This window comes from Ambystoma mexicanum, chromosome 2q (assembly GCF_040938575.1).
Source record: "Ambystoma mexicanum isolate Mex_15411 chromosome 2q, UKY_AmexF1_1, whole genome shotgun sequence".
NCBI classification, from domain to species: Eukaryota; Metazoa; Chordata; class Amphibia; order Caudata; family Ambystomatidae; genus Ambystoma; species Ambystoma mexicanum.
Genome location: NC_090924.1, coordinates 884661614 through 884673773, shown reverse-complemented (window position 1 = coordinate 884673773; position 12160 = coordinate 884661614). Strand labels below are relative to the sequence as shown.

The window sequence follows — 12160 nt, the reverse complement described above, 5'->3', positions numbered from 1 at the left end:
GTTTGAGAAACCCTCCAACTATGCCTGCTGGTACGTTAACGCTGCCTCATGCTAAACAATGGAGTGATTCATAAAAATATGTAGTCCTACCTCAGTGTTCATGAACAAAAGTGATGTTTGCTGACGTAGTTCCAGTAGAGCATAACTGTTGTGGTGGTGTTGATTACACCTTCAACCCCAGTGATGATTACCATTGCCAGCCAACTGTCACTGTTAATACCAGTTCAGGCCGGCTGGAAAATGGGCCCGTAGCATTGTTTCAGTAACCCCGCAATGGATGGGACATATCTGTCTCTCGTTATCATGCAATCGTCCATTATCAAATTGTACCTTCAGCCAACCAGGAAAGGGAAACCTAATATAGAGTCCACAAAAAAAAGAAACATGAAGGGCATGAGGGGTACGATATCATAGAGCTTGGCATATTTATTGCTGAAGGTCATACAGGGCAGGCCTGATCCCTCCTGCAATAGAAAGCTCCTCCGTCTGTGTGAATGTTTGTATCAGGAACAAACTGCAAAAAAAGGGTTCTAAGGGACAAGTGGAGATCAGTAGCAGTAGGGGTGAAATTGCCAACTCACAGATGGAGAGCAGCTGTCAAGACTTGTTGCAAAAGTCTTCAAGGACAACTGGGACATATCCTAAGACCAGGAAGGGGTTTGAATCAGTGGACTTCAGTAGTCCACTGCCCAGGGCGAGAATCCAGGCCAAGGAAGAGGGCCTATTGAGGACCTATGCTCAGATTCTGTCAGAATACAATGAGAGACTACAAATGTGGTTGCTGAAATGAGTCGTGTCTGTTCCACCCCCTTTATCAGCAACAGCAGAAAGACAAGGTGGGGTTCAGACTGGTGCGACAGTGAGCGGGACAGCTCTGCACCTAACCATTCAAGCCCCTAAAGACTATCTACCGTCCCAGGAAAGGAAGTGGCCAAAGTACAGATGATGAGCTATGAAAAGGGTCTCTGGGGTACAGACCCCACCATGATGATACAAGGGCCCGAGGACACTTTATTTTAAACAGAATGTGAGTGTCTTTGGTGGACAGTATGCTGTCCCTCAAGAACCCGGCTTTATAGAACAGGGCCTGGAATTATGATCATAGGGACAGTCCTCTGTCAAGAGCAGTGGTTACACCATCTTGCTTGGCCAATCTTGATGATGCTTTTGATGATCTTTGACTTTACCTATTTTTATTCCTCCTTCTCTTATAAGCAATCCTTCACTTCCCATACATTTCATAAAACCACGAACATCATAGTATGTGTCTGCAACGTCTACGGACTCCTTCATGACATTACCCCATGATCATTTGCATCTTTTTTACAGAAAATATGCTATAAGTATATTACATTCCCAATAGTACTGTATGAACGCAACGGTCCTTCATGTTAATAGCTTAATCTTCCTGTGCGGATATATCACCACATTTTAAACAACATGTAACTTTGCATACAGTGGTAACATCATGCAAACTTCAGTAAAGGCAAAAGTCTGTGATGTGTTGTTTTACTCCCTATTACACATGTAATCAAAAATAGTCACCATCGTTTGAAGTGGCAATGTTTTAGCGAGTCGTTGGTCATTTTGCAGAAAGAAAGAACATCATGACAATCTTTCTGCACAGCTATGATGTCTGAATCGGAATGCCTCTACTCTTCCTTCAACAGTGGAATGTATCGTCTATGAGACCCATAAAACAATACACAAATCCCTTAACAATCAGTCCAATGCAATCGGTTATTGCTATCGAAAGGACATTTATTAATGCTTCTTGGTGATCACTGAGAAGTGTAAATACATTTTCTGGAGTCATTGAAATCTAAAACCCACAGAAATGTCATCAAATGAAGCCCTTTTCCCCTTTTTTTCATAATTCATGGGGCTATTGCATGTAAGTATCGCCGCTTCAAACTAGACCACACATTTTGAAATGTGGTATACAATAATAATTCATGCCAGTTAAGAAAGTCCTATAACCGGTTTATATAAAGAAAATAGCTTGTTTAATCAAGACGGTTCAGTTTATCATGGCAGTGGGAATACATTTGCATTGAAAGCTTAAATTCAAAAGTCAATGGGCCTCATTACGACCCTGGCGGCCGCAGTATGAACGGTGCCTGTAAGGTACCGGTACCGTTCATTCTGGGCCGCCACATTACGAGTTTGCTCGCGTGTGTCGGTATGCACCTCTGGTCTGGCCAGACCTGCCTACCGGCACTCGCGAGCAGACCTGGATGCTAACAACGGACCCGTCATTAACGGGTCAGTTGCTAGCATCCTCCCCATTCCCATTGAGCCCTATGGGGGCTCAAATGGGAATGGGGACGTACCGGGTCCGGGGCGGGTCCCGAAAATGGGATTTACATAGCGCTGAAATGTCGGAATGGGCCGGTAAATCCCATTTTTCCGGGATTGGGACCCGAGTTTGGGGTAGCCATGCCGCTAAAAACGGCATGGCAACCTCCAAACTCGTAATGAGGCCCAATGTTCTCATAAGCACTGCACCAGTGACGGTTGACAGGTTGGGATGAAAGGGCTCCAACCTCTTTAATTATGTGAGCATGTCTTGCCAGGCCTTGTATTGAAAAACGTCACTGAAAAATCATTTTACCTAGGGTCTAGTCCTGCACTACAGGACTTTTTCTTCCTTTCATAGTAGCACTATGTGCTCTAAGAAAAAGGGGAAAATCTCGCCTTTGAGAGGCCAGTGGGGCATGGAAACTCTGGCCCTGCTGGCTTCTCAACTTTGCACCAGTAGCATGCGGTGGCAAGCTGAGTGTAAGAGCTGGTACGTTTAATGAAATACTATCTATGCATGTATTTATATTTGTGTGGTAATGAGAGGTTCTGTGTGTGTGTCACATGCATGTGTGTGCATATAATGTGTGTACAGTTAGATATGGGGGGAAATGATGGCCTCAATTGTAGGTGGTGGGACTGGAGGGAAACACCAGTAGGAAGAGGCACGATTGTGTGTTTGTTTAGAAAGGAGACGAGGGCTACTATTGCTGTAGTGGACTCGGCGGGGAGTGCAGGGAGCCCACATTGGTACAGCCAGCATGGATGAGTGTTCTTACAGTTGAATGTCATGCTTTACTCCGCTTGTGACAAAGTCAACAGAATATATGTTCTGATGGAACCATATTTTTTTTTTATCAAAGACTTTATTGATTTTAAACATAGGAAGACAACTTAACAGTACATGCATCTCTCTGTGTATCAGGGATGGGAGCAAGGGAGCAGTCGTACAATCAACATTTTCAGGAGGAGGGTCAGGAGAGGAGAGAGAAGCAGGTAAAAAAAAACTAAAAACAACAAAAGAGAGGAAAGAAGAGAGAAGAAAAGAAAACTCTTGATAACTGGGACTGCCGTCTAGTGGTCCGTCAGACTTTGCCAAAGCAGGAGTTACTCGTGGCACAATCAGTATGTTCCTGGCTCGCTTCATTCAGCATCATGCGGCCCTGTCCATTCCCAGCGTCTGCCGTGGCATACCTGCCTTCTAGCTGGCGTCTTCCCAGCGACTCCATATTTTGTTCGCTTTTTGCGGGCAGCCCCTTGCAGCGTATACTCGATGTTCCATGTCAGCGCAGATGTCCACATCCACGAACCATTGGTCGTAGTCCGGAGTGCGTTTTGCACCCCACAGTTGTGCTATATTCCGCCTGAGCACGGCCGTTGCAGTGGAGCAGAGTATCTTTTCATACCGGGACAGGTCGGTTTCATTAGAGATCCCCAGAAGGAGATGTTTTGGGCATCTGACCATTGTCTTGCCTATAACGCTAGATAATTTGTCACAGCATTTCTGCCAGAGTTGTTGGATATTATTGCATTCCCATAGGATATGGAAGAATGTGCCTTCCTCGCGCTTGCATCGCGGGCAGCGTGCGTCTGTCGTCTTCCCCCAGCGGAAAAGGGCGACTCTTGAGTAGTAGACGCGGTGCAGGATCTTTAGTTGGACCAGCCTGAGTCTTGAAGAGATGGTTACCTCGCGCGGGTACATAAGGGCCTCCACCCAGTCTTCCGGCTGGAGCGGTCCGACGTCCCGTTCCCATTTGGTCTTCAGGCTGGTCAATTCTGGTGTTGCAAAGGATGTAATCACATTGTATAAGGTGGAGGTGACTTTCCGTTTCACCTGGTCCGACACCATATTGCATTCAAGGGGGGAGCTTTCCGGTATGTTCCGTATATTTTGTTGGTGGGTGCTCCACGCATGTTGCAATTGCGTGTGGTGGTATCTTTCTGTGGCTGGGAGGGAAAATTCCTCTTCCAATGTTTCGAATGGTACTCACTGGCATACCGCAGTACAGCCCCGACGGTGGTGATTCCTCGTTGGACCCATTCAGGCCATCTAGGTAGCTTTTGTATTTCAGGAAGATGGCAGTTGTTCCATAGGGGTTGGGCCAGTGTCAGTTTCCCATATCATCCTAGGTGTCGGTGTACCTCTTTCCATATTCTCACAATGTGTGTCGCCATATCTGGTTTCGGTGGGCGACCCAGGCTTCCGTAGAGCTGTTCTAATGGTGCTGTTGTATTGTGGGGGTTAATTGCCTTGATGTGCGAAAGTGTCCCATCTCCATGCAGCATGTCATTAACCACCGTCAGCTGGCCGGCCCAGTAGTATGATTGCAGCCTGTGTAGTCCAATCCCTCCTTCCCATACGGACCTTTGGAGCGTGGAAAGAGCGATCCACGGATGTGCCCCCCCCATAGCAGTTTTCTGAGGATGCATTCGAGCTTATGGAATTCTTGCTGCGGGATATATAGAGGGGCATTTTGCAGAATGTACAGGAATTTGGGGAGGGCAATCATTTTGAATAGTGCAGCTCTGCCCATCAATGTTAATGGCAGTGAGATCCAGTTGCCGGTGTCTTCTGCGAATCTTGTTACGAGTGGGGCAAGGTTCAGGGATGCATAGTCTGCAAGTTGTTGCGTAATACGTATCCCAAGATATTTGAACTGCTCCATTTCGATCTGGTAGGGGCCGTTCATTGCACTGGTTGCAGGCGCATTCCCTATAGGGAATAGGGTGGATTTGGCCCAGTTCACTCGTAGGCCACTGAATGCCCCATATTGCTCCAGTATGCTCGTAACTCTGGGACAGGAATTGGCTGGGTCCTTCAGATATATGAGCAGGTCGTCAGCATAGAGTGATACTCTGTCCTCCCAGGTTGCTGACCAGCGAAAGCCTTCCCAAGCAGGTGTGTTTCTCAGGAGAATTGCCAGGGGTTCTATTGCGATCGCAAAGATCATGGCTGACAGTGGGCAGCCCTGCCTCGTTCCTCTCCCCAGCCTAAAGGGATCTGATTGCCATCCATTGATCCTGGTTCTGGCGGTTGGGCAGTTGTATAGTAGGCGTACCCAGCTCGTGAAGTTCTCGCCAAAGCCCATACGGTGCATTATGTCCCAGATGGCCTCCCATCTCACTGAGTCGAAGGCCTTTTCAAAGTCTATTGCAAGTAAGGCCAAGGGGCCTTGTATGCTGTGGGCTCTTTCCAGGGCTGAATATATTCTGTAAAGGTTCATGCGTGTTGATCTCTGCGGCATGAAGCCACACTGGTCCGGGTGTATCAGAGAGGGAATGACCTGTTGGAGGCGGTCTGCTAGTATTTTGGCGAGTATCTTTGTTTCGCTGTTGATCAGTGAGATAGGCCTGTATGAACTGCATGTTTTGGGGGGTTTGTCCGGTTTGGGTATCGCTATTATCGTTGCTTCACGTAGGTCAGGTGAGAGAATGCCCTTTTCACGTGCATACTGGTACATCCGTAACAGGTGCGGAGCGATCACATTGGTCCCCACCTGCCGCCATAGCTCGATCGGGAAGCTGTTGGGACCTGGGGATTTGCCGGTTTGGAGGCTGAATATAGCGCTTAGAATCTCGTCCTCCGTGACGTCTCTCTCCAGTAGTTCCTGATGCGCCGCATTTAAGGTAGGGATGGCTATTACCTCCATGATTGAGGCATCCATTCGAGACCTGGGTGACTCATAGAGTTCTGCGTAATACTCTGCAAAGCCTTGTGTTATGTCCTGGTCCGTTACACGAGAGTTTTGCTCTCCTGTCTCCAGCCGCAAGACATGGCTGCGCCCTTGCTCTTTCCTTTCCAGCCATGTCAGCATCTTCCCAGCTTTGTCTCCCGTTTCATAGATTCTCGCTCGCATCGTAGTATGTGCGTGCCTTGTGTTATCCATTGCTGTATTTTGGAGCTTCTTTTGTGCTCGAAGCAGGGTGCGGTTTGTGTCCGGTGTGTCTTCACTTATGTGCTTTTCCTCTGCCTGCTTCACTTGCTGTTCTGCTTCAAGTATCTTGCTAAGATGCTTTCTTTTTTGGGCAGTCGTCCATGATATTAGCTCGCCCCTTAGCACTGACTTGTAGGCTTCCCACAGTGTCTCAGGGTTCGAAGCAGACTGTGTATTAAGCTCAAAGTATGTATTTGTGCTCTCCTGGAGTTTATCCACTAGCTCGGGGTCTCCCAAGTAGTAGTTATTTAGTCGCCAGCTCGGCGGGGGAATCAGCCTGGATGTTGTGATTTTCAGTTCAAGCGGGGAGTGGTCAGATATGCCTCTAGGGAGCAGGTCTGTTTCCTGTACCTTGTGTAGATCAGAGGCCGGGACGAAAAAGTAGTCCAGCCTAGATAGAGAGGCATGTGCCCCCGAATGGAAGGAGTATTCCCTAGTTTCTGGGTGGAGTTCTCTCCATGTCTCGTATAGACCCAGTGCATTGGTGAATGTGGCGAGTCGGGTAGTTGCGTTGGGGTTCCTGTTGCGTAAATGTGAGCGGTCTAAAGTTACGTTCATGACTTCATTGAAGTCTCCACCCAGAACCAGCAGGTTGGAAGTGTCGTTCGTGATCAGCGGGGCAATGTCTGTGAGCAGTTGGTCCAGTTGGGTTGGTGGTGCGTAGGTGGCTAGCAGTGCGATGGATTGATCCCACAATGTGCCCGTCACATATACATATCTGCCGCCAGTGTCCAGGCGCACTGAGGTGAGTTGGAAAGGAAGGTTTTTGTGTAACAGGACCATGACTCCCCTTGATCCCATCGTGAAGCCTGAGTGGAGTGTCAGCTTGTAGTTTGTGCGTTTGAACAGGGTGCATTCCGTGCCTGCAAGATTGGTCTCAGTCAGAAGCACTATGTCTGGTGCCCGTCTATTAAGGAATTGCCTAACCAGGCGCCGTTTGATAGCGTTGCCAAGGCCATTGACATTCCACGTCATGAGCCGGAGTGTTCTGAGGGCATGAGCAGTGTTGTTTTGTGATGCCATGTCTGCTTATGGGAGTGGATACGTGTGCTGCCGATGACGATGTGTTGCGTCTCGCGAGCTTGTGCCCATAAGTTATGCTGGTACTGATTGGTCCTGATATGTTTCGTGTATGACGTGTCCCGTGTGTAATGAAACTTAACAAGCCCGTTACCCCCCACCCCATACTCCTCCCAACTTGAAGCATCGGTCGCCCGAACCTAGAAAACCACGGGTGTCAACTGGACACCTTACATGCAATGAACTCAACTTGTGTATGTATGCTAGTCCCTGGCGGTGTGCGATCAGGGGTTAGCACCGCTGGGGTTACTCTCTGATGTGTCTCTTAGAGGGTGGGGGCCCCTCTAACGTGTGGCTGCGGGTCGACCCCGAGGCCGCAATTTTAGGTAGTGCGTTGATTCGTGTCAGCAGGTACGGTTTGTGGATTGTGTTAGGGTAGTGCATTGTGTACTCACTGGTATACCGCTGGGCGTCGCCAGGGGTGGTGACAGGGGTCATCCATCGCTGTCCACTGGTAGGTCCTGTTCCGGGGGCGGTCGGGGTGCATGTTGTTGGACGGGGGGCGGTCTGTTGTCTCTTCCTCTGCTGGCTCGGGGAGATGACCAGTCCCCCTCTATATGTTGTTCTGCCCAGTGCCATGCTTCCTTCGGATCACTGAAATGGATTGATGTGCCTTTGTGGTAAATCTTAAGCTGTGCTGGGAAAAGTAGACCATATTTGACCCCCAATGTTTGCAGGTGCTTTTTAAGTTGGTGGAAAGACTGCCTCGCTTTCTGCACCTCTCTCGTGTAGTCCGGAAAGAAGGCGATCCCGGAGCCGTTAAAGGTGATCGGGCCTTTGGTCCGTGCCAGTTGCAGTAGGGGGTCTCGGTCCCTGTAATTTAAGAGTCTCGCAATTACTGTGCGTGGTGGCGTCCCAGGCGTTGGTCTACCCGTGGGTACTCTATGTGCTCGAGCGGCCCTCACCGTCTTCAATTCGGCTTTCCAGCAGTTTGAGTTTCGAAGTGACGCTTCTGAGCTGGTGTTGCATGTCTCGTACTCCATCTTCTGTAGTCGAGATGCGCTGTTCGACTTCGCCAGTTCGCGCCGTCAGCTTTTGGAGATCGTGTCTGAGGAGGGACACGTCCAGGCTTATCCCATCCATTTTTTGCTCCATTGACGTGCGGGAGTCTGCAATGGCAGCCATGATGTCCCTCAGGGAGATTGTGTTACCCGGTTGTCCTTCTTCCAGGGTGACCGGATGGTAGTCGGGGACCTGTGTTGAAGGGATTGTATATTGTTCCATTCTGCTCTGTGTCGGGAGTTTCTTAGCTTTATCTTTCCCCATTTTCTCCGATGTGTCCCAGGGCCACTGCAGTAGTTTAGTGAGGTGTGTAGTGGCCGCGCACACTTGGATAGGTTGCACAGTTGCTCCGGGGTATAGATGCTCCGAGGCGGTTTGACAGCTTCACAAGGCGAGCGCTCGGTGCCAGTGTTTTGCGGGCCGCCCTTGGTTGTTTCGCCAGGCTAACCGGGGCAGTCTTATGCTGATCTCTTCTCCCTCTCTTTGCTTCTATTGGCGAGCTGTTGGTGTGGGCAATGTTCGGACTGGAGTATGGCCCCACGCCTGCTCAGTTTCGTTGTTTGGGAGCCTGATTCTACCGCCCGTAGCACTGACAAGGTAGCGGCGGATGAGTCGGTAGTTTACAGTTATTTGGCACCAGCTCCGCGTTACGGAAGAATCGTATTATGGCTGGAGCCGCAGTCCGCTCCGTTGCCTCACCGCTTCCGCCTCACCGCTTCCGCCCCAGGAACGTACTGTGTTCTCCCGGTTTCTTCGTCTTCCAGTGGCGTCTCCAGCGGTATGCAGTGGTGAGTCTCCCTCGTCCGCACCGCGAGCTGTGTTGGCCTGCGGTCCCCGGCGGCGGACACTGGCTGTCGATACACACCGCCCCAAGCTTGACGATGCGTGCGGAGGGGCGGAGGGTCAATTTGCGTTCAGGTACGAGCCACCGGTTTCGGCGCCGTCTTCTCAAACCCCGCGGGGGTGGTTGCAGCTCACTGTGTAGCCCGGCCAGGGCCTAGGGGATACGCGGCGGCCATTTTGTTTGTAGCAGCGTTTCAAAACGTGGCCTCGAACCAGAGTCGATGTTTCTCTTCCTCGTGTATGCGTTTTGTCCCCAAAATTTACCAGGATATAGAACAGGTCCTCCGCATTCCGTACGTTTGCTTATTTTTGGTCCATCTTGTCGAAATCAGGCAGGATGTTTCAGGATTATGTGGCGGCTCGCGGAGCGGTGCAGATTCACCCCTCTCCTGACAGAACCATATTGGCCTAAATTGGTGGTGCTCCCAGTATGGCCATGTGCTCATACAGTGACATGTCATGTTTTTCTGGAATTATAGCAACGCTAACCGTGTGTTTTGACTTAGCAATATATGCCTACATTGCTGGTGTATTCAGTTTGGATGTGTTCTCTTACAGTGGCATGACATGTGTTTCTGGCAATATTCCAAAAAACAACACACTGTGATCTGACCTAGCTATGCTGGCCTAAATTGGTGGTGCAGCCAGTATGGTCATGTTCTCATACAGTGGCATGGCATGTAGTGACAAACATGGCTGCTGGTCCACCCCAGTCAGCATGTTCTTTTATCAGTCGCATGCCCACTCACGATCATGGACTTTAGAGATGTTATTATCTCACAAAATAGGATAAATCAGAATTCACATGCTTTTTATCAGGGATACCAAAACGTCCTGCCCTATTCCATCACACATTTCTAAAATGGAACGATGGCCAAAATGTTGCATTTGACACCTTGTCTCACATTCTTTTGTCGATGGAGAAGGGTTCATATAATTTATCCAGGGTGCTTGTCCAAAAGGACAGGGCATACGTTAATTGCTGTGCTCAAGCTTCCCAGGACAAAGTGCAGTCAGCGGTGCACCCACATTACCTGAAAACGGCCAGTGGACAAGCTGTTAGTTATGTAGAAATGCTAGCAGATGGAGGAAATAACTAATATGCCACTGCAATGGACACTATTCTGCAGCATGTGACTATTGCTATGTTTACAATGAAGACCTCACATACAGCTATGAGCATATTATTGGAATTTAATTAAAAAATATCGAATAGAGCAGACAGAGGAATTTAAGTGTTGGTTTTGTATCCAATAAATGTGAATGTTTCAAGGTGGGGAACAAGTTAGTTTAATTATACCGCAAATCAAAACATTGAGTACAGAAGCCCGCAGCTGCTCATCATACATGTAACACTATGCACATTTTATGGAATACTTTTGGAACAGTTTGATCATGCACGTTTGAGAGTTTAGCCATTCATATTTATGGGGCTGTTGGGCATATAGTTGATACTTGGCACATTCCCTTGCAAAAGAAATATGACTGGGAAATACAAGAACAGTGGATGGCATCAAATAGATCTCAGGTACTGTAAGCAACTCACCAGACACAGATATCAGAGGGGATCATTGGTTCCTTGGTTAGATTTCATATGCCATCGTTCTATAGTGAACTGTGAGTTCCCTAGTTAACTATATTTAACTAGAAAATGCCATGCATTGACTCCAGGTTGCATTAATAGCAACGCCTTGCCTACTATTTAGAACAATATAGACAAGTTACTGGTTTTCGTGTTCCAAAGTATCTGTTCCAGGTGGGAATTCGTTTTTGATGGTCTTGTAATTTTAATGTATTAAATATAATGAGCTATTCCGCTCCAGAGAAGCAGGTTAACTTGCCTGACAGCCAGGCAGTAGAGTAGATGTGATTCCAAAGAAGCATTATTCATATGGAATGATACTGAAGATGCAGCACAACAAAGACACCCTTTCAACTGGTCAATTCATCTGGCTGCCTCACCTGCTGATTCTTCACTCTGAATGTGAAACAAGATCATGTTCACCCATTCCTTAATTCAAGAGGAATTCATGACATTACAAGGATGATTTGGTACCATTTAGCTTTGAGTAGGGTTTTATAACTTCAATTATAGGAAATTACTATTGGCCTCATTACTGGATTGGTGGTATGGGAACATACGGGTGGTAGTTCTGTTGTTTCCACATTTTTGGCAATACCTGTGAGGGATTGCCGTCAGGAGAGGGTCTAGAAGCCCTTGACGTTTTGTTTTTTATTGAACTAATGAAATGATACGGGTAATTCCATTTCTGGAAGGGAAATCTGCTCATTAGAGCTTGTTTTCACAATCCCCAATGCATAAAGCATAGTGTACAACTGTGCCCTGCCGCATCAGTATCCTGATCTGCAGTGCCTGCTCTCCAGTGCACAGAGCAGGTTCAGAGGGCACATGTGGCCATCTGACAGCTGAAGTGGCAGCCAAGTCTCTGCAATGCACAGGCTGCATTTAAGTGATGCGCACAGGCTGCATTTAAGTGATGCATCTCTTTTCGAAAAACGACATAACCATGAATGTACTATCCTGATATGTTAAACAGAAAATATAAGCCATAACCGAGTTTGAGATATGGTGGCTATCATCTCCCATAATTATGCAAGCCACATCGGTTTAATATCACATATGTGTCAGCCCTGTGAGCCCGGCTCAGCTCTGGAAGGGTTCTGTGTATTCCTCCCAGCCAGTCTGTCTGCTGCTCCCAGCAAGCCTGTAGACCTGGGGGTTGCCTCTCTGTTCCTTTGTGAGGGCAGGTTAGACCTCCGCTGTGACACAGCCACTCCAAAGAAAGCTCTTTAGCAACAGCGTTTTTACAGTGACGAAATCCATATTCCAGAGAATCAACATCTGGATAATATTCTAAGTCTATAATTTGTGAATAGTAATCATTTAATACATAATAGGCCTGATTCATGGATGTGTTTTATAATGGTGTAATCCCATAGAAAAACGTTCCATGATTCAGGCCCAATATCTTTTACTA

The 12160-nt window shown here is 48.0% G+C and overlaps 1 protein-coding gene across 4 annotated transcripts in view; it reads left to right on the top strand.

The window, feature by feature from the left end:
- The window catches only part of MYO3A (myosin IIIA), a 2295212-nt gene that overhangs the window by 1140721 nt on the left and 1142331 nt on the right, over positions 1-12160 (top strand). The gene's annotated exons all lie outside the window — the stretch shown is intronic.